We start from the raw sequence: 22,086 nt of genomic DNA, 5'->3' as shown, positions 1-22,086 counted from the left end.
GCACCCCATCCCTCACTTGATGGCCTGTCTTCCTGCTGGAGGTGGCTCTATAAGTTCCCCTCTCCCTAATGTCTGGCATTTCATCAAAGGTCCCTCTCTGTGAATCCTGGGAGTCTCTCACCCCCCAAGACTCTGGTGCATTCTGACAGGTCTTCCCAACCTCCCATTTCCTGTGTTTCCCTGTTTCCATTCTCTCTGCTGGCCCTCAGGGTTTCAGTACTTTTCCCTCACCCAATACTAGATCAGGTTGCCCTCTACCCCTACTGCTCTCCACACTATCCACTTTCCAAGTCCCTCCCTCTCTCCCTCCCTCCCTCCCCATTTGTGACTTCTTTCTTCTCTCTCCCAAGTGGTACTGAGGCATTCTCACTTGGGCACTTCAGCTTGTTGAGCCTTTTGAAGTTTGTGGACTATATCTTGTGTATTATGATTGATTTGTTTTGTTTTTGTTTTGGCTAATACCCACTTATTAGTGAGTATATACCATACATATTCTTTTGTGTCTGAGTTATACACTGAATCTAATAGAATAGAAAGTGGGAAAGAGACTTGAACTCATTGGCACAGGGGTAAATTTCTTAAACAACTCCGATAGTTCATGTTCTAAGATCAAGAATTGATAAACAGGACCTCATAATACTGGAAAGCTTCTGTAAGGCAAAGGACGTAGTCGATAAGACAAATCGGTAATCTACAAATTGGAAAAATATCTTCACTAACCCCACATCCATTAGAGGGTTAATATCCAAAATATATCAAGAACTCAAGAAGTTAATCACCAAAAACACCAAACAACCCAATCAAAAAAATGGGGTATAGAAGTAAACTGAGAATTCACAACTAAGGAATCTTGAATGGTTGAGCAACACCTAAAGAAATGTTCAAAGTTCTTAGTGATCATGGAAATGCAAATAAAACCATCCTGAGATTCCACCTTACACCAATCAGTATGGCTAAGATAAAAAACACAGGTAACAGCATATGTTGGTGAGGATGTGGAGAGAGACGAACACTCCTCCATTGCTGGTAGGATTGCAAACTGGTACAACCACTATGGAAATCAATCTGGAGGCTCCTCAGAAAATTAGAAATAGATCTACCTGAAGATCCAGCTATACCACTCTTGGGAATATACTGCAAAGATGTCCCACCATGCCACAGGGGTATGTGTTCTATGTTCATAGCAGCCTTATTTGTGATAGTCAGAAGCTGGGAACAACCTAGATGTCCCATGACAGAAGAATGGATGCAGAAAATGTGGTTCATTTACACAATGGAATACTACTCAGCAATTAAGAACAAGGACATCCTCACTTTTGCAGGCAAAAGGATGGAACTAGTTTTTGTTTTTTTATGTAGGTTTTCCATCTCCATGATTCCCTCACTTTCTGTTTTCTTTAATGTTTTGATTTCCATGTTCATGTCATGCACAATTTTATTTATTTCCTTCACCTGTTTGATTTTAGTTTTCTTTATTCCATTAAGGGACAGATTCATTTCTTTTTCAAGACCTCTATCATCTTCATAAATTTGGTTTTAAGGTTATTTTCTTTTGCTTCAGCAGTGCTAGGATATCCGGGGCTTACTGTAAAAGGTTATCTGGGTTCAAGTGGTGGCATATTGCTTTAGCTCTTGTTGATTGTGTTATTATATTGCCTCTAGCCATCTGAGTTTTGTGGCTATTATAAGTTTAGATGCTGATTTGTGAAATTATCTTTGATGAGTGCTTTCTTGCATGTTTGTTTTTGTTTGAGGCTTTAGGTGCTATAGGGTGTCTCCAGTGGGGATTTTTATCCTTCACGGCCTTTGGGGTTTGGGGTACTAAAGTTGTCCCAGGTGTGCCTTGTATGATTTGGCCTGGGATCATAATCCCTGTGTGGCCTTGGGTAAGCAGGCAAGGCTTGCAATGGAGCACAGGATATACTGTGTAGTTTAATGCTCTTACGTGTGTTTTCAGGGAAGTGGGCAGGGAATAGCTTAGGGGAGGTCTTACCTGGTGTTCCTAGTGCTGGCAGGCCTTCTGTAACGTGCCTAGAGTTGTGAGGGTGGGAATTTGAGTGCAAGGTATGGGGTGCAATTTACCACATTATATAATTTATGAGTCTCAGTAGGATGTGAAAATGTGGTGGAACTCCTTGTTTAAACTCCAAATTGAAATGTTCAAGTTTGTATTAAGTGAAAAACTACCAATGTCAGTCAGTTGACTTCACTCAGTCTTCATCAATCTGTCTCTATTCTCACAACAAATTGACAGGACAGAATGACAAGTTCTTTTTTTTTTTGTTTGTTTTTAAGAAAATTTAAGAACTCTTTATGTATTCTTTGGCAACTTAGTAGTGTGCATATATGTATATATTTGTATATATACATACATATACTTATGCTTCATGAACATATCCACATATAGCACTTCTTGATACTCCCCAAGACACCACTAACAATCCTCTTCCCACCCTCATAATCTCTGTCTCCTATCAAATGAGTAAATTACTGATTTATTTTAATTCACTGAGTTCAGTTAGTGCTCCTTACTGAAATGGTGACTAATCTTTCTAGCTTAACCTTCAGTAATTCCTGTACAGGTAACCACAGCTGCTGTGAGTTTACAAGTACTATATTTAACTGATGTTTATTAGGCAGTATTTCACAACACTCCACCTCTTCCTGCATTTTTTTTCTATCCCCATTGTTGTTTTCTGAGATTTAGGGAAGGGGACAGGTGACAAAAAAACACATTTGAGGTAAGTGCTCAACACTCCCTTATCCTTAGCATTTATGAGTATATTTACTTTAGTCTGCTAGAAAAAACCTTCCTAGTCAAGGTTGAGAGAAACACTAATCTGTAGTCATAAGCTTCAATATTTAGTAGTCAGAGAGTATATCCAATTAAGCACAAGAGTAGTAGCAGTTTGCTCAATAGGGCCTATAATCTCCTAAGGTATGGGCTCTAGAACATATTAGCAGTAAAAAGCATGAGTTCCTGCTTACGGAGCAAGCTTCATAGTCAAATGGAAAGATGTTGACTATCCCTATAATTTCATGCCAGTTTTGTAGCAGTGGTCACATATACCCTGACAGGTTTCTACTGTAGCATTCAGCATCTAACACTGAGTACTACTATTGATGTCTTTTCTTCTCTAATAATACATTTCACACATTACAGTACCAAGAAAGCTAGCCAGCTGTTGGGGAGAAACTTTTCAGATAAACTCCAGCTAGATTTATCTATCTCCTTCAACTAAAGTATGTTATGTATTCAGCAAAGGGTCTTTTCATCTACAAGTATTTCTTTTCAAGTAATGAATGAAACTTTAAAATAAAACACTTTTAAACATTGTAACACTTAAAGAACGTAATATTCATATTTGATTTGTAAATGAGGGAATTAATCATGTCTGTTATGTTTAGAACTTATAAAATATTATGGCATTTGAAATATAAAATGTTGACCTCTAGAATTACTGTTTTCATTTATACATATAAGTAAAAATAAAACCACTGTAATGCTTGAGGCAGAAATAATATATTATTTAAATGGGTACTATTTAGATAAGGACATTACGTTTTGCTTTTTAATAACCCAAGGAAAAAGCAACATTTCAAAAAGAGTGCCTGAGATTCAAGAGTCCACAAAGAAGCAACAGTGTTTTTCATTTAAGTCTTAAAACAGACCTAGGAATTATGATTATCAGAGATACTTGGCAGCAGGATTTTATCTACAGTAGTAAATATGCAGATGTATGACTATATTTGAAGTTAGTAATGAGTTGTAACCTTGCATAGTACAAAGTAAGAACTGAATTCTCTCCTACCTGATAGCTCATATCTCTAAAATGTGGAGCAGAGGTATATACAGAGGAACTTAAGGCTATCCGTGGATATAAATTACACATGAAGTAACAGAATACCAATACTCTGATAAGAGGGAGACAACTCAGATAAGAAAAGCACAGCAGATAAGGGAAGAAAGGGAGAGGAGAGAACATAGGAGTGTTAACCCAGAAGTTCACCGTGTAAATGTCTTGCCATTTAAATCCTGAGAAAAGCAAAATACTGAACAATGGACCCAGACAAAAGACTGAAATGGGCACTAAGAGATCTTCATTTTTTAGTTCAGATTTTTCATTAGATTGTTTCTCCCTGTATCCTTGTGGCAGCTCTGTTACTGAGTGGATGTTTCAAGTCCTCACACAGTTTAGATAATTTTATAGTAAATGGTCCTGACTTTTCCTATCACTTCTCAGAAATCTTTTTGATAATAATTGTATCAGAATTTTTCCCAACTGCTACCTGTTCAAGACCCTTGTTGCTAAGTCCTATAAATACTTGTGTATTTTAAACTATAGACCCATGGCTTATATTTGGGAGAAACTAATAAACATGTTTCTTCACAGTAAATAAGAGAACTATTATTTATTTTGATGTAATCAGTTATACTCCTGGAAAAATAAGCTATCACTGATATTTTTCAGGTAACCTGTTTATATGCTTATACACTGAGTTACAGACTAAGATCTAAGATAGAATATTTGGTCCTGGAATTTCCAAACATTGTCTTTAGTCTTTAGTCTTTAGTGTTTGATTTATATAAATGAAGCTAATAAGCAACTTTAAAAGGGTATGAACTGAAGAAGGAAATAAAAGGAGTGAAAAGTAGATTCTGGAGCTAGTCATTCAATTAGGCTGACAAAGGATAAATCATTGAGTCTTTGAATGTCAGTTTTGGTGACTCTCCAAAGTTAATATTGAAAGCCATTTTATGAATGAGAAAACTGACTTTCAAAGATATTATGTGTCTAGATCAAGCTCACTCAGTGTGAGCACAAATATTTAAAGTGAGGTATAATACCTATCTTACTTGGCAACTTTTCAAACAAGTACTTCAATACCATAATGAAATCAGTGTCAATGTAAGGCTGACATAAAAGTATAGCAGATCTAGCAAGGGCACAAATATTTTAATCAATTATCTTTATTTAATTTTCAGCTGCTATGATAAAATAGCTGGTGGTGGTACACACATTTAATCCCAGTACTTGGGAGGCAGAGGCAGGTGGGTTGTTATAAGTTCAAGGCTAAATATGGTCTACAAAATGAGTTCCAAACCAGCCAGAGCTTCACAGAGAAGTCTTGTCTTGGAAAAAAACAAAAACAAAAACAAAAAACAAAAAACAAAAAACAAGCAGGAAAACATCATAAACCAACTTAAGAAAGTAACCTTGACAGCAGCATGAGCTTCTGGCAGCTCGTCACATTGCATCCAGTAAGTCAGATAGGGAAACAACGAATGTTTATGCTCAGCTATCTTTCTCCTGTTCTTTCTGTCTAGTGCGCCAGCCCAGGGAATGCTGTCCTCCAGTTTTAGAGTGGGTCTCTCTACTTCACTTAACATAATCAATGTAATCTCTTACAGACATGCCCAGAGGCTACAAAATCCTCTAGAAGTGTGACTGGAGGCTTGTCTTCTAAGTAATTCTAGATTCTGTCAAACTGATATTTAATACCAGCCATCAGACCACTCAAATGAAGACATGAAATACTGCAATTTTTAAACTGTTCCTGGAAAGACGGAATAATATTATATGCAACACTAATGTGGGCTATGAGAAATAGGTCATATACTTCAGTTTGGGATTTAGTAAGATTATCATCCACTGGTCCTTTAAAGCTGGTTAACTCATTGTATTTCTAAAAGCACAGCTTGTAAAGAAAAAGTGGCAGAAAAATCTAGAAGTCCTGTCTGGCATTAGCCTTCCACCGAGCTACTAAAGTAATAAATAATCTATGGATGCATCAAGGAGCAAGTGATAGGACACTCAACTCATCCCAGTCTTTGCTTGTCTTTGATGAACTTCCTCAGCATCTTTTTTAGGGCAACAGATAAAACACTCTGTGAAGCTGTTTCTGTGAGACTGATAAAGAGAAAATTCCCACTGTCTAGATGAATTTTATTTACAAGATCCCTTCTTGGTCAGAAGCTTCCAAAGGATCAAAAATCAAACAATTTAAATGTCATTATATTCACCTCTCAGGGAAGAAAGAGTGTGCTACTCTCTCAAGATATGACTTGCAAAAGGGCAATTTGATTATGAATTTTCATTGACAACTTGATTGGAATGATGGCAACATCATCAAAACTTACCAAAGGGTTTGTTTATAAGAATGTTTCCAGAAATATTTAACTGTGGAGGGAAGAACCACCTTTATTATGAGCAGCAACATGTATCAGCAATTCATCTCTCCGATTTCTGATTGCTACAGTGATACCAGCTGATTCATTCTTCTGTCATTATGACTTCCTATAATGATGGAATGTACCCTAAAATTATGAGCTAAAACTAAAGCCTTCTTTCTTTAAGTTACTTTTTCCAAGTATCTTGTTTAGATATGAGAAAAGTAACTAATCGAAAGTCGGTACTCAAAGTGTGGTTGATGTTGTAGTAAAGCTGATCCTATGGTGCTTAGCCTCTTGTAGCTATTGATGTAGGAAACCTGAGCCTATGGTTCTTAGGGAGTGTAAGCTGTTGCTGTGAGGAAGATAACTCTGTGGTTTTCTGGTCCATGGGGCTGATTTGCAGGAATGTCAAGAACTATGGAACTTTAACCTAGGAAAATACTAAAATGTTTTATTCATAGTTTTAATGGGTCATGTAATAGATATTTGAGAACATCAGAATATTGAAACAAATGTGGGTCCATTCATGATGCTTCAGAAGGGGATATGGGCTCAAATGGGAATTAACTGTCTTAGCTAGGGTTTCTATAATAAATATAACTGTGATAATACACCATGACCAAAACCAACTTGACTAGGAAAGGGTTTACTTCATCCCTACAGCTTGTAGTTCAACATCAAAAGAAGTCTGGGCAAGAACTCAAGGCAAAATATTGGAGACAGGAACTGATAAAAAGGTCATAGAGGACTACTACTTGTTGTCTTGCTTCTCATAGTTTGCTCAGCCAGATTTCGTTTTTTTAAATAGGATATTTAATTTGTTTACAATTCAAATGGTATCCCTTTTCCCAGTTTCCCCTCTGCAAACCTACTATGCTATAACCTGCTGCTTCTATGAGCATGCTTCCCCACACGCCCACTCCTGCCTCACCAACCAAGCATTCCTCTACAGTGGGGCATCAAGCCTTCACAGGATCCTTCCATTCATGCCAGATAAGGCCCCTTCAGCTCCTTCAGATCTTCCCCTAACTCCTCTATTGCAGTCCCTGTGCTCAGTCCCATGGTTGGCTGTGAGCATACACCTCTGTGTTGGTCAGGATCTGGCATAACCTCTCAGGAGACTGCTGTATCAGGCTCCTATCAGCAAGTACTTCTTGGCATCAGCAATCATGTCTCAGTTTGTTGTCTGTATATGGAATGGATCCCCAGGTGGAGCAGTCTCTGGATGGACATTCCTCTGTCTCTGTTCCACTTTTTGTCCCTGTATTTCCTTTAGATAGGAGCAATTCTGGGTTAAATTTTTGGAGATTGAGGGAGGGGGTGGCCCTGTCCCTCAACCTGGAGGCCAGGCCTAATTTCTGGATATGGTCTCAACAGATTCTCTCTCCTCTTTGTAGGGTATTTCAGCTGTCATAGGCATTATGGGATGCTCTAGCATTCCTGGCATCTGGGACTTTCTAGTTGCTACCCCTCACTTCTCCATCCCCCATTGCTACACACTTTTGTTCAATTTACTGACCTTTTGTACATCACCTCTATAGCCTCCCATATCTGATTCTGGCCCTGTTTTTTTTGCTCCTTTTCCTATCTTCATCCCAAGTCCCTCCAACCCTCTACTTCTGTTGATTATATTGTTCCCGCTTCTAAGTTGGACTGAAGTATACACTCTTTGGTCTTCTGTCCTCTTGAGCTTCATATGGTCCTTGAGTTGTATCATGGGTATTGCACACTCTTTTCCTAATATCCACTCATCAGTGAGTGCATACCATCTTTTGTGCCTGACATTACTCACTTTTGAGATGGTTTCAAGATTCATCAATTTCCCTGTGAATTTCATAAAGTCATTTTTTAATAACTGAGTAGTACTCCATTGTATAAATGTACCACATTTTCTGTATCCATTCCTCTGTTGATGGGCATCTGAATTGTCTCCAGCTTCTTACTATTATACATATGGCTGCTATGAACATAGTGGAACATGTGTCCTTATGACATGTTTAAGCATCTTCTGGGTATATGCCCAGGAATGGTATAGCTGGGTCCTCATGTAGGACTATGTCCAGTGTTCTGAGGAACCACCAGACTGATTTCCAGAATGGTTGTACCAGCTTGCAATCCCACCAGCAATGGAGGAGTATTCCTTTTCTCCACATCCTCACCAGCATCTGCTGACACCTGAGTTTTTGATCTTCTGACTGGTGTGAGGTGGAATCTCAGGGTCATTTTGATTTGCATTTCCCTGACGACTAAGGATGTTGAACAATTCTTTAGGTGCTTCTCATCCATTTGAGTTTCCTTAGTTGAGAATTCTATGTTTAACTTTGTTTCACATATTTTGATAGGGCTATTTGGTTCTCTGTAGTCTAACTTCTTGAGTTCTTTGTATATGTTGGATATTATTCCTCTATCAGATGTAGAGTTGGTAAAGATCTTTTCCCAATTTGTTGGTTGTCATTTTGGTATATTGCCAGTGTCCTTCTCCTTACAGAAGCTTTGCAGTCTTATGAGGTCCTATTTTTTGATTCTTCATCTTAAAGCATAAGCCATTGGTGTTCTGTTCTGGAACTTTTCCTCTGTGCCCATGTGTTTGACATTACCCTCCCCCTCCACACACACACCACTATTTTCTCTTCTATTAGTTTCTCTGTATCTAGTTTTAGTTTGAGGTCCTTGATTCACTTGGACTTGAGCTTTGTACAGGGAATAAATGGATCGATTTGCATTCTTGTACATGTTAACCGCCAATTGAGCCAGCATCATTTGTTGAAAATGCTGTCTCTTCCACTGGATGGTTTTAGCTCCTTTGTCAAAGATCAAATGACCATAAGTGTGTGGTTCCATGTCTGAATCTTCAATTCTATTCCATTGATCTACTTGTTCTATCTCTGTACCAATACCATGCAATTTTTATCACTATTGCTCTGTAGTACAGTTTGAGCATAAGGAAGGTTACTCCCCCAGATATTCTTTTATTGTTGAGAATAATTTTCACTATCCTGGGCCTTTTCTTATTTCAAATGAATTTGAGGATAGCTCTTTCTAACTCTATGAAGAATTGAGTTGGAAGGTTGATGGAGATTGCATTGAATCTGTTATTTGCTTTCAGCAAGATGACCATTTTTGCTATATTAATCCTGCCAATCCATGAGCATGGGAGATCTTTCCATCTTCTGAGATCTTCTTTGATCTCTTTCTTCAGAGACTTGAAGTTCCTGTCATACAGATCTTGTTTGTCATACAGATCTTGTTTGGTTAAAGTCACTCCAAGATATTTTTATTTGTGACTATCATGAAGGGTGTTGTTTTCCTAATTTCTTTCTCAGCTTTTTAATCATTTGTATAAAGGAATGCTACTGATTTGTTTGAGTTAATTTTATATCCAGCCACTTTGTGGAAGTTGTTTATCAGATGTAGGAGTTCTCTGGTGTAAATTTTGAGGTCACTTAAGTATACTATCATTTCTTCAGATAGTGATATTTTGACTTCTTTCCCAATTTGTATTCCTTTGACATCCTTTTGTTGTCTAAATGCTCCAGCTAGAACTTCAAGTACTATATTGAATAGACAGAGAGAGAGAGAGTGGGAGAGAGAGAGATAGTAGCCTTGTTTAGTCCCTGATTTTAGTTGGATTACCTCAAGTTTCTCTTCATTTAGTTTGATGTCGGCTACTGGTTTGCTGTATATTGCTTTTATTATAGTTAGGTATGTACCTTGGATTCCTGATCTTTCCAAGACTTTTAACATGAAAGGATGTTGAATTTGTCAAATGCTTTTTCAGCATCTAATGAAGTGACAATGTTTTTTTTTTCTTTAAATATGTTTGTTGTTAAGCAGAATTAGCTTATGTGTTTTAAAATGTTTTTATGATTTCTTGTAATTATATCATGAGTTTTGCAACTTTTGTGAGTTTGGTAAGCATCTATACTTCCCTGTCTTAGGGAATGTCTCAATCCCAATGAATAGCTACTTAAAGAGAACCTTTAGCTAATTAAAACATTTTATATGAAACATTAAAATAAAAATCAATGTAAGGCATTTTGGAAACCAACAGAGTGGAGGATTTAATATCATTGAAAGGAGTTCATATTAGAAGAGTCCTTATATAGAACTGTGTGAATGCTAAATATAATTTATGATGCACAATAAGATGAAATAGATATTACATGGAAAGTGATTTTAAAGCTAGAAATTGAAAAAACATTATCTATAAGAGAAACACCTGAGTCATTCATCTCTATAGTAAGCGGTGCCATAGTACAGGTGAGACCACAGTTTCTTTATCTCATATGGCTCACACTACTGAAAGTGGACATCACCAAAACTTTGCATAAAGAAGTTATATTCTAAGCAAAACTGTTTAAAAGTAAGTGCATGAAAGTTCTGAGTTGTTTATAGAAGTGCTCACCCATGTTATGTTGCATGATTCTGCTGTTCCCTTTGTTCTGATCAGTGTGCACATTTTGGACAGTGCCCCTTCCCATCAATAGAAGTTGTCTCAGATTAAAAAACTATTAATATACCTTAGAAACTGCTACATTTTTAAACTCTTTACAAGAACTTTTTTGATCTTTCATAAACATAGAAATTTAATTATAGAAAAGAGAACTTTGAATATTTTCCTACTATGATTCCTTAACATATAAGTTTCAAATTCACTTATTTTTCTTTTTAAGCATGTGATAATAATTGATTTTTAAAACCACTCCTTAATGAGGAATGGTTCATAAGAACTGTTAAATGAATTTGGAGATTCAGACATGATTTTGAACAATTTCTGAAATGATCCTAGACCTGTACATGCCATTTTGCACTATATGTTTATTGTTGACATGTTATTTCCATTGATTATTTGATAATCAACCTATCAATTAACTCTGAAAAATGAACATGCTTTATGCCTTTTAATTCCAAATATTCAGTCAAATTTTATATCTCATGTAAAAATAAGAAGCACAGCCTTCTTCTTAACATGTTTATGTCTAATGAATGGAAAAGAAACATATTTAACAAAGAATAATTTTAAATGAATTTCTTTATGAGTTTTTATAGCAAATATTTAATTTGAATACCTATTTACTTTGTGTTGTGAACAGCTATCAGCATAGAGGATCTTGAGTCATAGATTTACAAAGCTCTGGGATCATGAAGGCCCTGGGAACATGGGAACACTTGAAACATCTGAGGAGACAGTAAAAGTGTAGTCTGGCTTTCAGAAACATGCGAAAATAATATGAGAAAGGTGAAATTCTTATGGACTCCAATGTTTACAATTTTAAAATATCCATTCCAAAATATTCACTTTCACTGAGAAAATGTGATAATAGCACTTGCCTTTGAACCTTGAGAGTTGGAGGAGAAAAAGAAGACAGAAGTTAGCATGAACCATGTTTCTTCCATAATATGTAGGAAAGCATAAATAAATGTTTAAAATATAAATTTTTATAAGTTAGTTGTTTAGCCCCAGGTGTCTTACTCACTACTGCAGAGTAGATCTCCTTTGGCCAAATATTGAGCCATATCAGAGTCATCATTAGGAATCACATGTTCCTAATCTTAAAAGATTTGGTCCATCTGTTCAGAACTTGATTGGTTATTAGAAAGAGAGGAAAAAAAATAAGAATACTCCCAGAAAGCATTCAAGAAGTACTGTATAGGTTAAATTTTGTTTCTTCAGCATATAAAAGTATGCTAATTGTTTCACAACACAGCACATAAAATGACTTTTTAACATAATGAATCTCATTAGGCCATTAACAAATTAAACTACCTATAACAGAGTGTAACTAGCCTGGCAAAAATGACAGTATTTTAAAGTGTATCTTTTCTTTCAAATACTGTCTCTCAATTTTGCCTATCAGACTAATAAAAAAAACTCAAAAGAAATAAAAATCTTCGTCATGAACCTAATGTTAGGAGGAAAGGTACCAGGCAGGGAAGAAACTTGACTCCAGAAAAGAAACTTCACACAGTTCTATTTGTCAAACTAAGAGTGAGATGAAAACCCAGATAACATTGGGTCAATGGTGGGTCTAACTACACATTGGAGGTTTCTCTGGATCTCTCATTTCCTCTTTCCAATGGAACCACTTGAAATTAAACTTTTTTTTTTTTATTTCTACTTTTAATCTGAACTATTGGCACATTGAAAATAGGTGGCCAGGCTTGACTTGGGCCAAAAGTTTTGATACCTAAGTTCAGGATCAAGAGAATTTTTTTCTTCCTTTTGTGTGACAAATGGAAAAGTGTAGAAAATATATAAACTGACAAATAAGAAGTTCATAAGAAGATGCACTTGACTTGTCACACCAGCCTAAAACATCACTCTTTCTGGTTTATAGGGTTTTATCTGATGCTTCAAGTATGATGACATGAAACATCTTCCAAGAGTCTGATGGAGATGGTGCTCTGTTTTTGTTAGTCTTGTACCTTGAAAAGTGATGGCATTTCAAGTCTCACCAACTTCTCTTTGTAAAAATCTTACTTCTGTCCTATCAATACAGAAATTTCTTACAGGTCAATATTCTGAATTAGATATCTGAATGTTGCCCAAGTATAGAAAATTATCAGTTAAATAATTGGGTAGTGAGTAAACATGTGAAATGCAAAAATTAAAAGGTCATACAGTAAGAGTGGGAGTGGCTAATCAGGAATGGGAGCAGAAAGCTGTGGGAAAAGCTGAGGTCTGTAGAAGGATCCAGAGAGACCACATGTATATTAAAAATGCAATGAAGAAACCTGCTACTTCATATTTTGATGAAGAAAAATAGTGAAATAACTGTTGAGATATAGATACATCATAGATTGCAAAATATCCTAAATTGACTCAATCTCCCACACCAGTACATATATTCATGTTGTTTTAGGGTAGTCAAAATATTCCAAAATGTTAACTCAGCATATACTAACTGCCTTTTGCTACCTTCTACTATAAGAAATTATCCAAAAGGATGCCGAGAGATTTCAAAGTTAATTTCAGAGATGTTACCATTGAACTGAATTGTGTTCCTAATAATTCTTGAGATGAGGCTTCAATTAATTCTGCAGTACCTTACAATATAACTTCATGTAGAAGTTCTTGATACATGGTCTAAGAATGAGACTGTGTGACAAGATTTCTGATAGCTCATGAGAAAACTCTAGGTAAACTAGACAAAGGTATTATAACTTCTCTCCAATATAACTTTGATTTGTTTTGGAATGTGTTTTGTACCCTTCTTTGGTATAGTCAATAGGAGTATGTTTGCTTCAGATTACACACTGCTGCTTACTTTTATTTTTAGCTTGTTTCCAAACATGGGTTGAACTTTGCTCATAAACTTGTTGAATCTTCCGAATGCCTCAGAATACAAATTGTTTGTTACCCAGAGTAAAGGTTGCTCTTGCATGAGACATTGATCTGTTCATATTAGGCTTTACTCTTGCAGGTTGCCTCTGACAACAAGAATGGTAACAAAAGTGTCGTAAGGTATTTGTATTGATGTGATCACTGGGGTAGACCCTTATCAAATATTACTGGTGAACTTAGAAAGAAAGGAAATTTGAATGTGTGGACAAAGAGATAGACATGCAGAGGGCAGAATGATAGTAGGAGGCACAATGAATTGCCTGACAGGCACTGCAAAGCAAATCATAAAGGACCTGAAAGATATCTTTTCTTACCAACTCTTTTAACCCCATTAATACATTAGGTTTCCTGCTTCCATAGTAGTGAGACAATATATTTCTGTTGTTTAAAGAAAGAAAACCATAACATTTCTTGTCTTCTCAGAAGGAAGTTCATTTTTTTTTTCATTCTTCACTTTTTAATGTCTAAAACACAAAAGCAAAACATGAATTCCAGGAAGTTCCAATAGAAACTGCAAAGTAAATCAGGACACACAAAGCCTACGCTTTTTAAAGCCATCTTAGTGTCAGAGATTGTGAATTTTTTTTTATAAATAGCCATATAATCATATTGCAGGCCAAGTGAACTATGAAGTCTCCTGTTAGTTACCCAGCTCTGCTTTTGTAACACAAATATCAACCACAGACAATATGTGATCACAAGTGTTTCATTGTTTCCCAGTAAAATTTTATTTAGGGTCAGGAAAATTAGAACTTAATTTGATCTCTCAAGTTTATTGAAAAGTAGATTTTTTTCAGTAATTAAAAATATAAGTTGAACAGTAGTGGTGCACGCCTTTAATTCCAGCCCTTGGGAGGCAGAAGCAGGCAGATTTCTGAGTTTGAGGCCAGCTTGGTCTACAGAGTGGGTTCCAGGTCAGCCAGGGCTACACAGAGAAACCCTGTCTTAAAAAGAAAAACAAAAACAACGAAACGAAACAAAACAACAAAAAAGTAAAAGCAATGTTCTGTTCTTGGGCTTAACTTGAAAGTTTGTCTTTTGGACAAAGTTTGCTTAACCCCTGATTTAATATTTAACACTTGAGATGCTGCTTAGTTCAGAGGGAATATGTACACAAGATTCAACTCCTTTAACTTCCTTCAGGGCACAGTGTGTCTTATAAACATCAGTCTGATAAAATGAAAATGTCTATTTGCTCCAACTATGGAATGAAGTCAGTGCAAATGAAGTATGATCAGAACCTTGATCTGGGCATGAACACATTTGCCATATTCATATCATCCACTCATATTAATGTCTTATGGACACAAAAAAAACCTAATAAATACTACTGAGTTCTGTTTGTTTTTTTATGAACAAGGCTTTTGGACCCTTCCCTGTTAGATGTTCCTATCACATGTGCTTTATTATGCTATGTGAAAACAAAACACCATGAACCAGAACTTTTTTATTTTACTGGTCTTGTAATCCCTGCCCTAGTAGCCTCCTGAGCTTTGTATTTGAAAGAAAGGAAGGCTTCTCTTTGTGCTAAGACTTACCAACAGCCAGTGTATATTCCTCACAGCTAATGCATAGAGCAAAATGGGGCTATTTTCCCCAGAAGTTTACTCATATCTAAACTCCCATGACTTTGAGTAACCTATAATGGGTTTAGTGAAGGCAAAGAGGGCAGAGTAATAAGAAGTAATATTAAGAATCTTATAATAGTTTGCTGAGTCTGGTCTATCTGTCCAGGTACACATACTTTCATAAGTTGTATTTCAGTCTTTAAAGATATCCTGAAATACTGCCTTGTGCTGAACTTACTCCTCATGCTGAATGCACTATCTTCAATACAATAGACCTTGTATGGTTTTGAACCTTGAATTCAAAGAATGAGAAAATTATCATTCAATCTCTTAGTTAATAATTGAAAATGACGACTTCCTCTTTGTTCCCATCTGAAGCTGACCATGAGATTATCTCTTACTGCCTTCCTCACAACCTTAACCCCTTCTCTCAGCTGCCAACTTTTATAGGAATTCCCTTGTCCTATTTGACCATGTACAATAGGGAAGGTAAGCAATCTTCCCTTTCCCTTCTCTCATCCAATCCATTTCCCTTGTCTTTTCTCTAACTCTGTAACAAACTACCTGTTTTGGTGTCTTTTATCCTCCCTGCCTGCATTCCCTGGGTACTATGCAGATCTTGGTGGCACACCCAGCTTTCCCAACTCACATGCACTCCATCATTCCTATGACCCTTTCTAATTATTCTCATTCCTAAATGTCAGATCCTGATTCCAACAAACTCCTTTTACCTGAAATCCCCAATTGCCACAACAAGCAGAATCTCAGATCTCAAAGGCATTCCCTAATAGGAAACACACACCTACCATACCAGCCTACAAAACAGAGAGGAAACAAAAACAGGAATGGAACATCCACTCAATAAACACAAGGTGACATAACATAATTACCCATTATCCCAAACCAAGATCCCTAGACAACAACATAAAACAATCAATAACAACCAGAAAAACATGTCTCCACTACAGCCACATTACTACAGTAATATAGTTGAAACACAAGGCATAGCTTAAAAATAGCCTTTATGAATATGATAGAGTTCTTTAAAGAGGATATCAAAAAACCTATTAATGAAATCTCAGAAAACTTAAAAACTCAATCATTCACCTCAGAGTCAAGTTTCAACAAGATAATGCAAGAGATGGAAAAAAGACTCTTTAAAGAAAAGGCATTTAAGACAAGATATGGGGTTTGTTGAGCAGAGACAGGGAAGGGGGATAACGTTCGAAATGCAAACAAAGAAAATATTTTTTAAAAGAGACATTTAGAACTGGGAAAAAGACAAGATAGAAGACATAGGGATCTCAGTCAAAGAAAACATCAAATGTACAAAAATAAAAAAAAATGTAGGCACAGAAAACGGACACCATGAAAGAACAAATATATTAATATTAGGAATAGAGGAAGGAGAAACAGTTAGGACAAAGACACAGTAAATATTTTTAACAAATTCCTAGAAGAAAATTTCCCTAACCTAAAGAAGGGAGCACCTATAGAGATACAAGCATATAGATCACCAAATAAACTGAATGTGAAAACAAATTCCTGAGGCCATCCCACCCAGAATAACAGTTTGAAGAACAAGTGTATGCCATGTCAGTGAAAACACTGATAGATTAAATCATATAGTAACTCCCTGATGGACCAGGGACAAATCATAACAGCTGCAAGAACCACAGATATGTGGCAACCCTCAGGCTTTCTCCACTCTCTCACTGCTCTCACACAATATCCCCAATCCCCACACCACTCCTCACCACTGTGTCCATGACCACAACTTGGGTAGAAACCACATGCAACTCCCTTCTGTACCAAAGTCCAAGATAGCCACCAGAAATAAAATCTCAAACCCTAATGGAGACTCCCTACTGGACCACTAGTCATGTTGTACAACATAAATCCAAGCCACAAACACCAGAAGACCAAAGAAGAAACAGAAACCAAGGAACCAAACATTCATCCAACAAAAACAAACTCAGAAAAATGCACCTAGACCTATAATTATCCTAAGCCCAGATGCCTAGATGCCAGTGTAAGAACAGACTTCCAGAGAGAGTTTGAGGTAAAGCAGAGCAATTCAGTGATAAGCCAGTTAGAATTAATCAGTGTGGAAAATAGTTTTGAGCCAGAACAGCTGAGTTGCACCAACCAGTCAGAGTTCAGAAAGAACAAGAAAAGGTGAGCTTATTCAACAGAGGACAATTACATCTGGCAAATAAAATGTACATTTCCATTAGCCAAGCATTGTCAGACTGGATTCAAGTACCATTCCTTGAGACAGAACCCATACCTGATGCTGCTGTGTGACTAAAATCCTGAGACTAGATAGATCATAATTCTAGGAGAAATCAAAATATTACCGTTTGCTAAAGGAACCTACCAGTAAAATGATCCCTAATGACATCCTTCTATACTCAAAGATCCGTCTCATGCTCAACCACCATCAAAGAATCTTAATCCTGAAGTAGATAGGAATAAATACAGACCCATAACTGAATAATGTACAGAGACTAAGAGACCTTTGTACATTCAGGACTAAATGATATATCTACAACAAATCTTTCTTCCCAGGGCTCAGGGAACTCTGTGTACAAGGAAGTAGAAAGATTATAAGAGCCAGAGGAGCCTGAGACCATCAAGAAAACATAGCCTTCTAAGCAGCATGACTGATTCATATATGAACTCATAAATACTGTGAAAACAATCTAAGAAACTGCATGAGTTTGTACCAGATGGCATCCTAGAACTGAAAACAGTGTCCTCATCCCTAACCCATAAACTAGCTCCAATTGATAACTACTTTCAATTGAAAAATTACTTTTCTGCAATGAAATCTCACTGGGAAAAACAAAGCACTCTTTCCTATTTATTTATTCATTCATTCATTCATTCATTCATTCATCATTTACATTCTGATCCCTGGCCCCAACCTCAGTTCCCCCATCCCATACACAATCCCTCCTTCCATTCACACTCTCCTTCTCTAAACCTCTGTTAAGGGTAAGCTCCAGGTTCATACAGTAAATGGCCAATACAAAATGAACTCATCTTTGAGTTCATATATATATACACACATTACACACACACACATGTGTGTGTGGTTTGCATCCTGATTTTGTATATGTGAACATATGTTCTCTGCTCTTGTATGTATTTCTAGTACTTTTTGGTTTACTGTTCTGTTTTTCCTATGTCAGCCTGTTTGTTAAAGAAAACAAAAATGAAATCATTTTCTGTTTTGTTATTATTCTTTAGATGCTTGTTTTTTTCTAATGAGAAGCAAAGAGTTTGGATCCAATTTGGAGAGAAGATGGTAAAGAAATAGAAATAGTTGAAGGGTGAAAAATTGTAGTCAGAATAAGTTGTTTCATCTGAAAACAGACTATTTTCAAAAAAAGAAATAAAATGAAAATTGGCTAAAGTGCCTGGATTAGCACATGCTTTTACAGTTTTGATATCTTACTTATTTATGCTAAATGAACTATGAAAGATGGTATTAATTTGGACAGCTATAGCAATTTGGGGAGAAATCAACTGCAAAAGATTGTATCATGTAATACTAACACACACACACATGCACACAAACTCAGATAAAGGTAGATGATATAATTTACTAATAAATGAATATAAAAATAAAATTGATGATGAAATATAAAATGTTCCCAACTTTTTGATTCTAAAAATTGCCATGGAGACATGGAACATTGTAGAAAAAGTCATTGCTTTCCATGAATAATTGAGTTTTCTCATTTGTGTATATTATGTTTCCTCTTTTATGCACAAGTACTGCTGTAAGAGAATTCTGGAAACTTTCCAAACAACTCAAGTTGAAGATTCTGTAGACATTCCAGGGGAAATATTTAGTATTAGTATGCAGTGGAATTTTACAGCTTTCAAAAAATCTACATTAAGCATACAATTCAATCAGACATTTTGTATGCCAAGTACCTTATCAGGGCTGCTTTAAACTCTTGGTTTCCTACTGGGCTGGGACACATGTTTAATTATATTGAATCTCTTTCTAGCATAAATATATGTTAGTTTAAATTTTCATTGGGTAAAACAAAAGTATTTATTAACTCAATTGTAAAAATTTGAAGTACAAGAATTAATTTACAATACTGTCACAAAGAACTTAGAAGGTATAATGTGTGCTTTGGATAATGTGGAGAGGCAGTTTCCATTTTTTCAAAACTACTTGTTTTGTTATTATGTATGTTTCTTTTAATGGTCATTGATTTATTTTATAAATAGGTGCAAAGTAAGAGGAAAATAATTAAAGTTTCTCTGAAATTACTCTGGATAATTATTTTAATGTCTATAATTGTAGCAATAGCATTTAGGATATCTCAATGAGAAAGAGCAAAATTAGTTTGATCACTTGCTTGAAGTACTATTTAAGTTGTTTTTATTCTGATCACATCTTACATTCCTAATAGAACTGCTTCAATTTCTATTTGAAATTTATAATATATACTCCCAGCCTCTGCCTCTACATCACAATGATCTTCATTTGACTAACTTCTAAACATTTCATTCTTACATTTGAAATTTTCTTCCCAATGCTATGGCTACTGTTATCATACATTACCTACAGAACTATGCCTACAATTGAATCAGCCATGAAGTAAAATATACATATTACTGTAAAACTGAGAATCTACGTGGGGGATGTGAAAAATTCCTGAAAAGAGATTGACTAATTTATTAAGCGTGCAGTGATATGTAGAGTTTTTGTTGGACTTAAAACCTGCCCTATGAACTGGAAAACATACCTTACTCTGTAAATGAAACCAAGAAATGGAGCCTAGATATGCAATGGCATCTAGGAGAAAACTTTCTCCTATTGTTCTGCTGAACAGACAAAGGAATAAAATGGGTCTCAGTGACATATTGTTATATTGATTGATCAACCCTCATCAGGAGACATTACGTCATGAAGTACATGGCATTTACAAACCCAAACATCTGGCCAACATGAAGAGACTTCACAGTGCTCATCCCTAAATAGGCTGTCTATATCATGACTCTGTCCCATTCAAGGTTCAGAGATCTACACATAAAAGGGACCAGAAAGACTTTAAGAACCAGAGTGGTGGATGATTTTAAGGAAACAGTATTTTCCAGATAGAGCAGGACAGATCCACATATGAAATCCAGATTAAACTATCTTTTAACCCTTTAAAAGGAGAACCAGAATTTTTATAGTTCATTTTTCAAGGAAACAGGCTCTCTGCTGCAAGGGAGTATTTAAAACATAGTTAGAGCACACACAAGATATTCACCAGCTCAAACCATGCAAAACCTCAACATAGAGACCTGTTCCATCCCTGACTACTGTGGATGTATTGCTATTTAGTAATTACTAGGAGATAAAAAATTCTTTTTCTTTCCTTCCTTCTTTCTTTCTTTCTTTCTTTCTTTCTTTCTTTCTTTCTTTCTTTCTTTCTTTCTTTCTTTCTTTCTTCCTTTCGTTCTCTCTCTCTCTTTCTCTCTCTCTCTCTTTCTTTCTTTCTTTCTTTCTTTCTTTCTTTCTTTCTTTCTTTCTTTCTTTCTTTCTTTCTTTCTTCTCTTCTTTCCTTCCTTGGCCAAATGATCTATCTATATCTATATATATATATATATATATATATATCATATGATATTCTCAAAAATAAACAAAAAACATTATTTAAAAGAATTTGTGACTTAAAGTGTGTTTTTGATGAGTTAACTGTTCATGTGTGATTGTATATGTCTTCATGTTGACTTGATGCTTCATTTAATGCAGAATCTCTTCCATAAATCCAAGCCTATGATCTAATTTCCTCAGCTGTCTCTTGTCAATTCTGTGCCTGCTTCACAATGTAATTTTACTTGCACATTTATTAAAGTTTTTAAATGATCACAGTTCAAAATGAGCTTGAAGATACCTAAGACAAGACTGAAGACAGACATGGTGGCAGTATGGAGTTAACAAGGTGTGGGAAGCAACTGATGAAGATGTATGTTAGGTGGGTAATGACGAACAGCCAAGAATTTTGTAAATTGAATTATCATTAGTCAGTAGAGGAAGAGTAAAGTCTAAAGTCAGAGCATATCAGCATGCAAAAATGTGCAGGATTCATAAATCTATGAGTTCAGTGATATCAAAGTGCAGAAAAAGTTAAAATGCTAGGACTACTGTTGGCAAGTGCCTTCCTGTAAAGTATCAGGCACAAAATATATTATGATATGAAGTCTTGGTGAAAGCTAATTGGTTCTGCAGGTATGAGGCAAAGTCAGTACAGACAGCAAACAAATGAATGCACATTCTATATTCCAATGCAACTTCATTTGTGATAATGATAGAATTTCATGTACTTTTTCCCATGTTGCAAAACATCTTCTTTTTGAACTTTTTTCACTACTTCAAAAGGTAAATGCCATTCTTAGTTGAGGGGCCATAAGCAGATGGTAGGCCAGATTTCTTCTTCAGCCTGCTCTTAAAATCCTTGGTAATAAAGGTGAGTTGACACCCATGGGAGGCTTCCCCTTCTCTTGTGTAAGGGACTTGGAGGAGAGGGGGGTAGGAAAGCTGCTATTGAGATATAAAGTAAACAGTTAAATTAATTCATAAGAAAGCCTTGGAAATAATATATACCTTCTAATGGATTTTTGAAATATGAATGAGTTTATAAGATGTTAATTTTTAATCATTTAATCTGGGTAGATATCATTTTATATTTACATTACTGCTTTATTCTTTTTTATTGGATACTTTTTCTATTTACATTTCAAATGTTATCCCTTTTCTAGTTTTCCCTGTACCCTAGAAACCTCCTATCCCATCCCCTCTCTCCCTGCTTCTATGAGGATGTTCCTCCACCTACCCACTCCCTATTAAGCATGTACTGAGATTCAAACTAACCGAACAACACTTCTACTGGGACTTAATTTAAGAAACTGATGGGCACAGGTCCTGCCACTGCATGGCACTGGCCAATAAGCAAGTATGTAGTAAAGAGATGGGAGAGAAA

Source organism: Mus caroli, unplaced genomic scaffold (assembly GCF_978045245.1).
Source record: "Mus caroli unplaced genomic scaffold, Mus_caroli_1 scaffold_6, whole genome shotgun sequence".
Taxonomy (NCBI): Eukaryota; Metazoa; Chordata; class Mammalia; order Rodentia; family Muridae; genus Mus; species Mus caroli.
The sequence above is the reverse complement of the archived record's forward strand: the minus strand, read 5'-3'. Positions refer to the sequence as shown.